The sequence below is a fragment of the Sarcophilus harrisii genome, chromosome 6 (genome assembly GCF_902635505.1).
Source record: "Sarcophilus harrisii chromosome 6, mSarHar1.11, whole genome shotgun sequence".
NCBI classification, from domain to species: Eukaryota; Metazoa; Chordata; class Mammalia; order Dasyuromorphia; family Dasyuridae; genus Sarcophilus; species Sarcophilus harrisii.
Window position 1 is genome coordinate 240,587,018 of NC_045431.1, and position 6,000 is coordinate 240,593,017.

Here is a 6,000-nt window from a genome sequence, read left to right on the forward strand (position 1 = left end):
AGAAAGCAGAGTTGGATCTGGCCTCTGCTGCAGCTGGCAAGACTTCCAAGCTGGCCAAGCCTCAGTTTATCGTATTTCTAAATAGAGGCTAACAAGACCTGTGTTGTTTATCTTGCAGAGTTGTTGTGAGAAAAGCAAATGAGAATGGCCCTGAGGACCTGGCCGGGTCAAGTGTAATCATAACATAGCCCTGGGACCTTCTGAGGGCACGTGGCAAACCTAGGTGTTTTAAGCCAAAGATGAATATGGGTAATCAAGGAAATCCATTCAGGCATGTTTATGTTTCTCCTGTCAACTGTGAAAACATGTTTAATTTGGCCTCCTTGGTTTGTTATTTCTAAGTGCTTCCATTGAGGGTTTAGGGACTTGAGTTTCATTGCTTAGGCACCTTTGGGTCCCCTCCTAGTGATTGGGCTGGGAATCCACTTACCCCCAGTGTCTGTTGGGCACAGAATTGATGAGCCAGCCGCTGCTCAGGTTCCAAGGGGTCCCTGCCAATGAGCCCCTTGTGTTCTTAGGAGGAAAGGGAGCCCCAGGGGCCCAAGGGGAAGAGTCCTGACCCCAGGTGGGCTGGCTTTCCCCTTTGCTGCCTTTGCCCCCTCCCCCTCCCAGTGGGCCCAAAGAGGGGGTTGAAGTGCCCTGCCCCATGCCCCCTGTGGCCACAGCAGACAGGTCTCCAGGGCCAGGCGCTGCCCTTCCATTTCCAGAGGAGATCGGTGGCCATCCACCCCTCCATAGTCCAATGGAAAGAGCATTGACTTTAGACCAGAGGCCTGAGTTCAAGTTCCCACTCTATCAGTTGCTGTCTGTGTGACCTCTGGGCCTCCTTTGTAGGCCCAGGTAAGGCTGCCCTGGGGAAGGTTCTGCCCCTTCTTGAGCCAGATTTCTGTGGTGGATATGGCTGATTTTTCTGCCCGTTTTAGTCTTAAAGCGTCCATAACCTGGGTTCTATATAAAGCCATTTGCCCAGTGTCAATCAGCCAGAAAGTGGGTCAGACACAGGGACTGAATGCAGGGCTCCCCAGCTCCAAGGCCGACTCTGTGCACCGTGCCTTTGGCTGCCAGAGGCTCAGCCCATGTTCCAGAAAAGAGGAAACTAGATGTGTTCCATGGGATTGAGGCTTTAGGAGAAAGGGGACGCTGCAGGGCCTGCGGGCCCCTCCTTCCTGGGGCCGCCTCCTGCGCCCCCAGGGTTTGAACCCCGAGCTTAGCCCCATCTCGGGTGGGAGCTGGCCTTTGTCTCGCATCTCCCCTGTCCCGGCCATACCACAGCAGCACCTGCAGGGCCTCTTGGGGTCTGGGAAGGGAGGCTTCTGGGCAAGAGATCTGCTGGATCAGGCCTGGGGAAGGACTGGGGATGACAGGTCAGACGGGCACGGGGGAGAGTCGCTAGGAACCCTGGGGGTCTGTTCCCAGGCGGTGGCTCTAGGCCTGATTTTGGAGGCCAGGAAGGAGCTTCACAAAGTGCTCTGGGAGGGCCAGGCCTGAGTTTTAGGGTGACTGCTCTTCTGGTGAAGTGGGCCCCCCCCCCCGGCCTGGCCCCACCTCACCTTCCCTTTGTCAGTTTGGAGGTCGGGGTCAGCTCTGCTTGCTGTTGCTGATGAGGAGCAAAGGCTGCCTGGTGCCTGTCTCTGATGTAGCAGCCTCCCCTTGGATGTGGGGCCGGTGCCAGCCAGCCTCGAAGCTTGGCCGGGGCAGCCTCTCTGGAGGCCCGGGGCCTCGGTTTCTCTAATTTAGACAATTCTCTAAATTCTCTAGAGGCTGCCCCACATGACCTCTGGACTCCAGGTTTCTCTCTGGAGGGAAGTCATTCCTTAATGACTTCAGTCTTCCATTGATGTGGCTGGAAGGCCCCCCTTAGCCTCAGATGCCCTGCTTTGTAGCATGCACGGGAGCCCCTCCTCCAGCTGGGGACAAATCCTGACTGCTCAGGGAATTCAGAGGCCATTTAGAATGAACAAGTGAAACTGTTAGGGACAAGACTCCCAGAGGCTGGAAATGGAGGCTTGGCTCTAGCTGGGAGTTCAGATGGACCCGGGGTCCAGGAGTGTGTGGGGACCAGCTGCTGGATGAGGCCTGCGGGGGGGGCCACTCTGACACTCCATGGCAGCCTTGGGGTCCTCCATGGCTAGCCGGCCTTGGGCTCGCTTACTCCGTCTCTTGGGTGTCCGAGCCCCCCCAAACAGGCCGAGCTTTGTCTGTGTCGTCTCTCATTTCCAAGTGTCAGCTTTGAAACCGTGGGTTTCCTGTCACATCAGGCCCAGACCCATTTTGCCAGAAGAGCACGAGCTTCATTTGGTCTCCTTGGCCCCTTGTTTGTCCAAATGTCTTTTTAATTGTATTGTGCATTCTGCTAGACACATGCGATTCAAAACCAGCGTCATCTCTGTTTTCTACAATTGGTTTTTGAATATTTAAACTCTGACATTTATTTGTCTTTACTTTGCCAAGGTCTGTTTCCATCCTCCTGATGGGGTTGGGGGGAAGGGCTGGCTGCCATCCGGGGAAGTCTTCCCTTACGTTTCCTCCCGACGATATTTTTATTTGCCACAGTTGGTTGTTCCATTTTGATTTGGCAATAATCACTCAGCTGCGGGCTGAATTGTTGCCTTGTTTGCCAGTGGCCGCAAGGCCTGACCTTGCCTTTGCATCCCTGCTTGGTGGTGTCAGTGACTAAAACGGGAACGAGGCTCCGGCCCTGCCTCCCTCCTTTGTTGAAGTAGGTTCTGCCATTGGTGTGTTTCATGCGATCTCCAGGTCACTGGAGAAAGGCCTTTGTGTGCCATCAGGGGCTAGGGAGAATCCGGCTTTTTTTTCCCTATTGTATGTCTTGGTACAAATGATTCTGTGCTTTTTTCATGATCTGTGAGCAACAGAAAATCGGGGAAGTTAAATGTTTTGCTCTGATGTGTGGAGGGGAATGAAGGCTCTTGGGAGCTTTTTCTTTTGGGGAGCTGTTGTTTTTCTTAATTTTCCAAGGAAATTTTCTTAAATTTCCAGAATCTTGAAGAGAAGTTGGAAGTCTCTGGGTTAATTCTGTGTCTTGAGGTTCAGGGGAAGTGACTGTCTCAAGGTCGCCAAGCCAGACTGTGGCAGTTCTCAGTGCGGCGGCTGGCCTGCGAGGTGCGTGGGTCCCTGGCAGCCTGCACAGCACCTGGCTGGGCCTCAGTTGGCTCAGCCTTGTTGGCCTTTGGCTCTGAGTGCCAATCCCCGCTTCTCCTCCCCGTGCGGAAGCTGGAAGGCTGTTGCTGGGGCAACAGTATTTTTGAGCATCCACTAGGGAGAAACCCATTAGGCTGTAATGGACTAAGAAGAGGCTGGGAGCCAAGAGCCTCCAGTCTGAGGGCTCCAGGTCTCCACGTGGAGCTGGAGATTGCATGCCCTGAGTGCCCGCTGTCCGGTCTGGCTGAGGAGCTACAGGAGGGGGAGGACCCCAGGAACCACGTGTCAGAGCCACGGGGCTCAATTGGGGCGGGGTTCCCTTCATTTTAAGAAGGGCTGCATTGATTCTGAGTTGAGTTTACTCCTATTGGATCCTTGCCAGCATCTGTTTGGTGCCGGGGGCTGCCAGGGATCCAAAGGCCCTCCAGAATATCCCAGTTTAATGGAGACCTGAATGTGCAAACAAATAGACAGAAATTTCTATTTCTGTGTCTGCAGACACGGGGTCAGTGGGGGACTCGTGGCAGGAGGAGATAGGGCAGGGAGGGCTTCTTGCAAAGCCCTGAAGGCAGCCCCCGACAGGAAGGGAGGGGAGCAGGACTGGGAGCTGGCAACCCATGTGCGAGGTGCCGAGAAGGTGCCTCCCAGGGCTCGGTTTAGTTCATCACGCGCTCTGCACTGAGCCAGATGGAGCTTCTTACTTCTCCCTCTGGAGGCAGAAGCTGCCAATTCCCTCTTGCTCCCAGATCACATGGTGGCCATTATTGGTTTAGCATTTCAGGCAGGCCCCGGCCCCGCGCTCCCGCTCCCTGAATGGGTTCTCCTGGCCTGGCAGAGGCTTCCCCTCGGGTTTTTGTGCTTCCCAGGCAACGTGGCACAGCAGGAGAGCGGGACCCGAAGCCCAGAGAAGGCCCAGTTTGAATCTCCCCCCCCCCGGCTCTTCCTGGCTGTGGGACCAGGAACAAATGCCCTCGTTTTTCTGACCCTCAGTTTCCCCGTTAGTAAGAGGAGGATAATAATATCCTGTGGTACCTCCCTCATGGGGTTGTTAGGAAGAGCCAGTGACATAATGTTTATCTAGCGCTTTTGGGGTCGTGCTGTGCTCCAGACATGATCATGAGCTGCTCCTAACAAGGATCCTGATGGGGGGTGGGGACAGAGGAGAAAACTGGGCCTGAGAGAACGTGAATGACCTTCCCAGGGCCCCATAGCAGGAAGTGTCGGTAGCAAGATTTGAACTCCTCTCTGGGGCCCTGGTTCCAGGATTCTAGCACTTATTCCATCTAGAAAGGGAATCTGGGCGGGGAGGCTGCCTCCCAGACATGGGGGCTGGGCCACAGTGGGGTGCGATCAACTGATGAGAAGGCAGCTGGAAAGGGAGGCTGAAGAGGAGTTTTTGCAAAGCTCAGAGGTCCCAGGTGACCCCAAGACTCTCAGAGGCCTGTGGTATAGGCAGTGACCTTTTCCTTCCCAGCCAGGGGCTTCCTCCCTTTGGTTCCCACTCTGCCTTCCCTAGGAAAGGCCTTCCCTCTTAGGCTCCCGGGACACCCCATCCTCCTCCCCTCAGTATCAAGGCCTGGCTCTTGGCTGCCTCTGTCTGGGAGCTCCCCGAGGGCAGGGCCTTGGGGGTGGGAGAGGGACGGGGGTAAGAGGATAGAAACCAGGCCCTCCCGGGACCTCAGCTGGCCAGTCCCAGCCTGGCGGATGTAGAACCAAATGGAGCCAGAAAAGACTCCCTCGTGCTGGCTGTGTACACGCAAGGCCCAGCTTTTGGGCCCCATTCATTAGCCTGGCAGCTCGATGTGGGCAGGGACCTTGGAGTAGAGGCAGACACCCACTATCTACACACGTGTTCATGGAGAAGGTGTGCTCTTGGCTCCGGCTGCCTCGAGCTGTAGACTTGGTTGGTGTGGGAGAGGATGAAGAAACAAGATGCACCAGAAGGAAAAGGAGTTTTGGAGGGATCTGTGGGTCCTGGCAGACGGGCACTGCCCCCCGTGTACCCCTCCTCCCCATGTTTTTCTTCTCCCTGTGTCCTGTTCAAGTTGGTTCACATGGATCGTCCTTTGGTCCCGGACCTAAAGACAAAGGGGACCTTCGTGACCTTGTAGCTAAGGGGCTAGAACCAGAACGTGCTTGAGTGAAAGGCGTCTCCCAGCCAGGAGATGGCGGGGAGCTTCCACTCGGCCGTACGGTTGGGGGGGGGGGGCGCGCCGCTGGATGGCGAAGGGAAGGGAATTCTTGGGGGAACGTTGTTAGCCTTCCGAAGCTTTGTCTGAGGCAGCAGATGGAGCCGTCCTGGCCAGGGAGTCAGCTGCTTAGTTTTCCTGGAATGGAATCTCATTCGGAATAATGAGGAAGAGTCATTCTGGACAGCAGGAGATTGTAAACAATTCAGAAATTATGCTTTTTAAAAACCCTGGACAAGGAGGTTTTAGGAGCCAATCTCCTGAAATAGCCAGTGGGTCAGGAAAACGTAGTGAGTGCGCCATTGGGGAGGGAAAAAGAGAAGGAAGGAAGGAAGGAAGGAAGGAAGGAAGGAAGGAAGGAAGGAAGGAAGGAAGGAAGGAGAGAGTGAGGAAGAGAAGGGAGGAAGGAAGGAGAAATAAAGGGGGAAGAGGGAACGAGGGAGGAAGGAGGGCAGCAAAGGATGAACCCTCCAGTGTGCCACGTGGCACGGTGCTAAGCCCATGGCCTCCCCGAGTCTCAGTTTCTCCATCTGTGAAAGAAGGGGGCTGGCTGAGGTGGCCCAGGTCTGTGACCAGTGTGAATCTCCAAAGCAGAGAGTACACATAGACTCGCCCGCTAGGCCGGCTGTAAGTGGCACTGGCTTCTGGG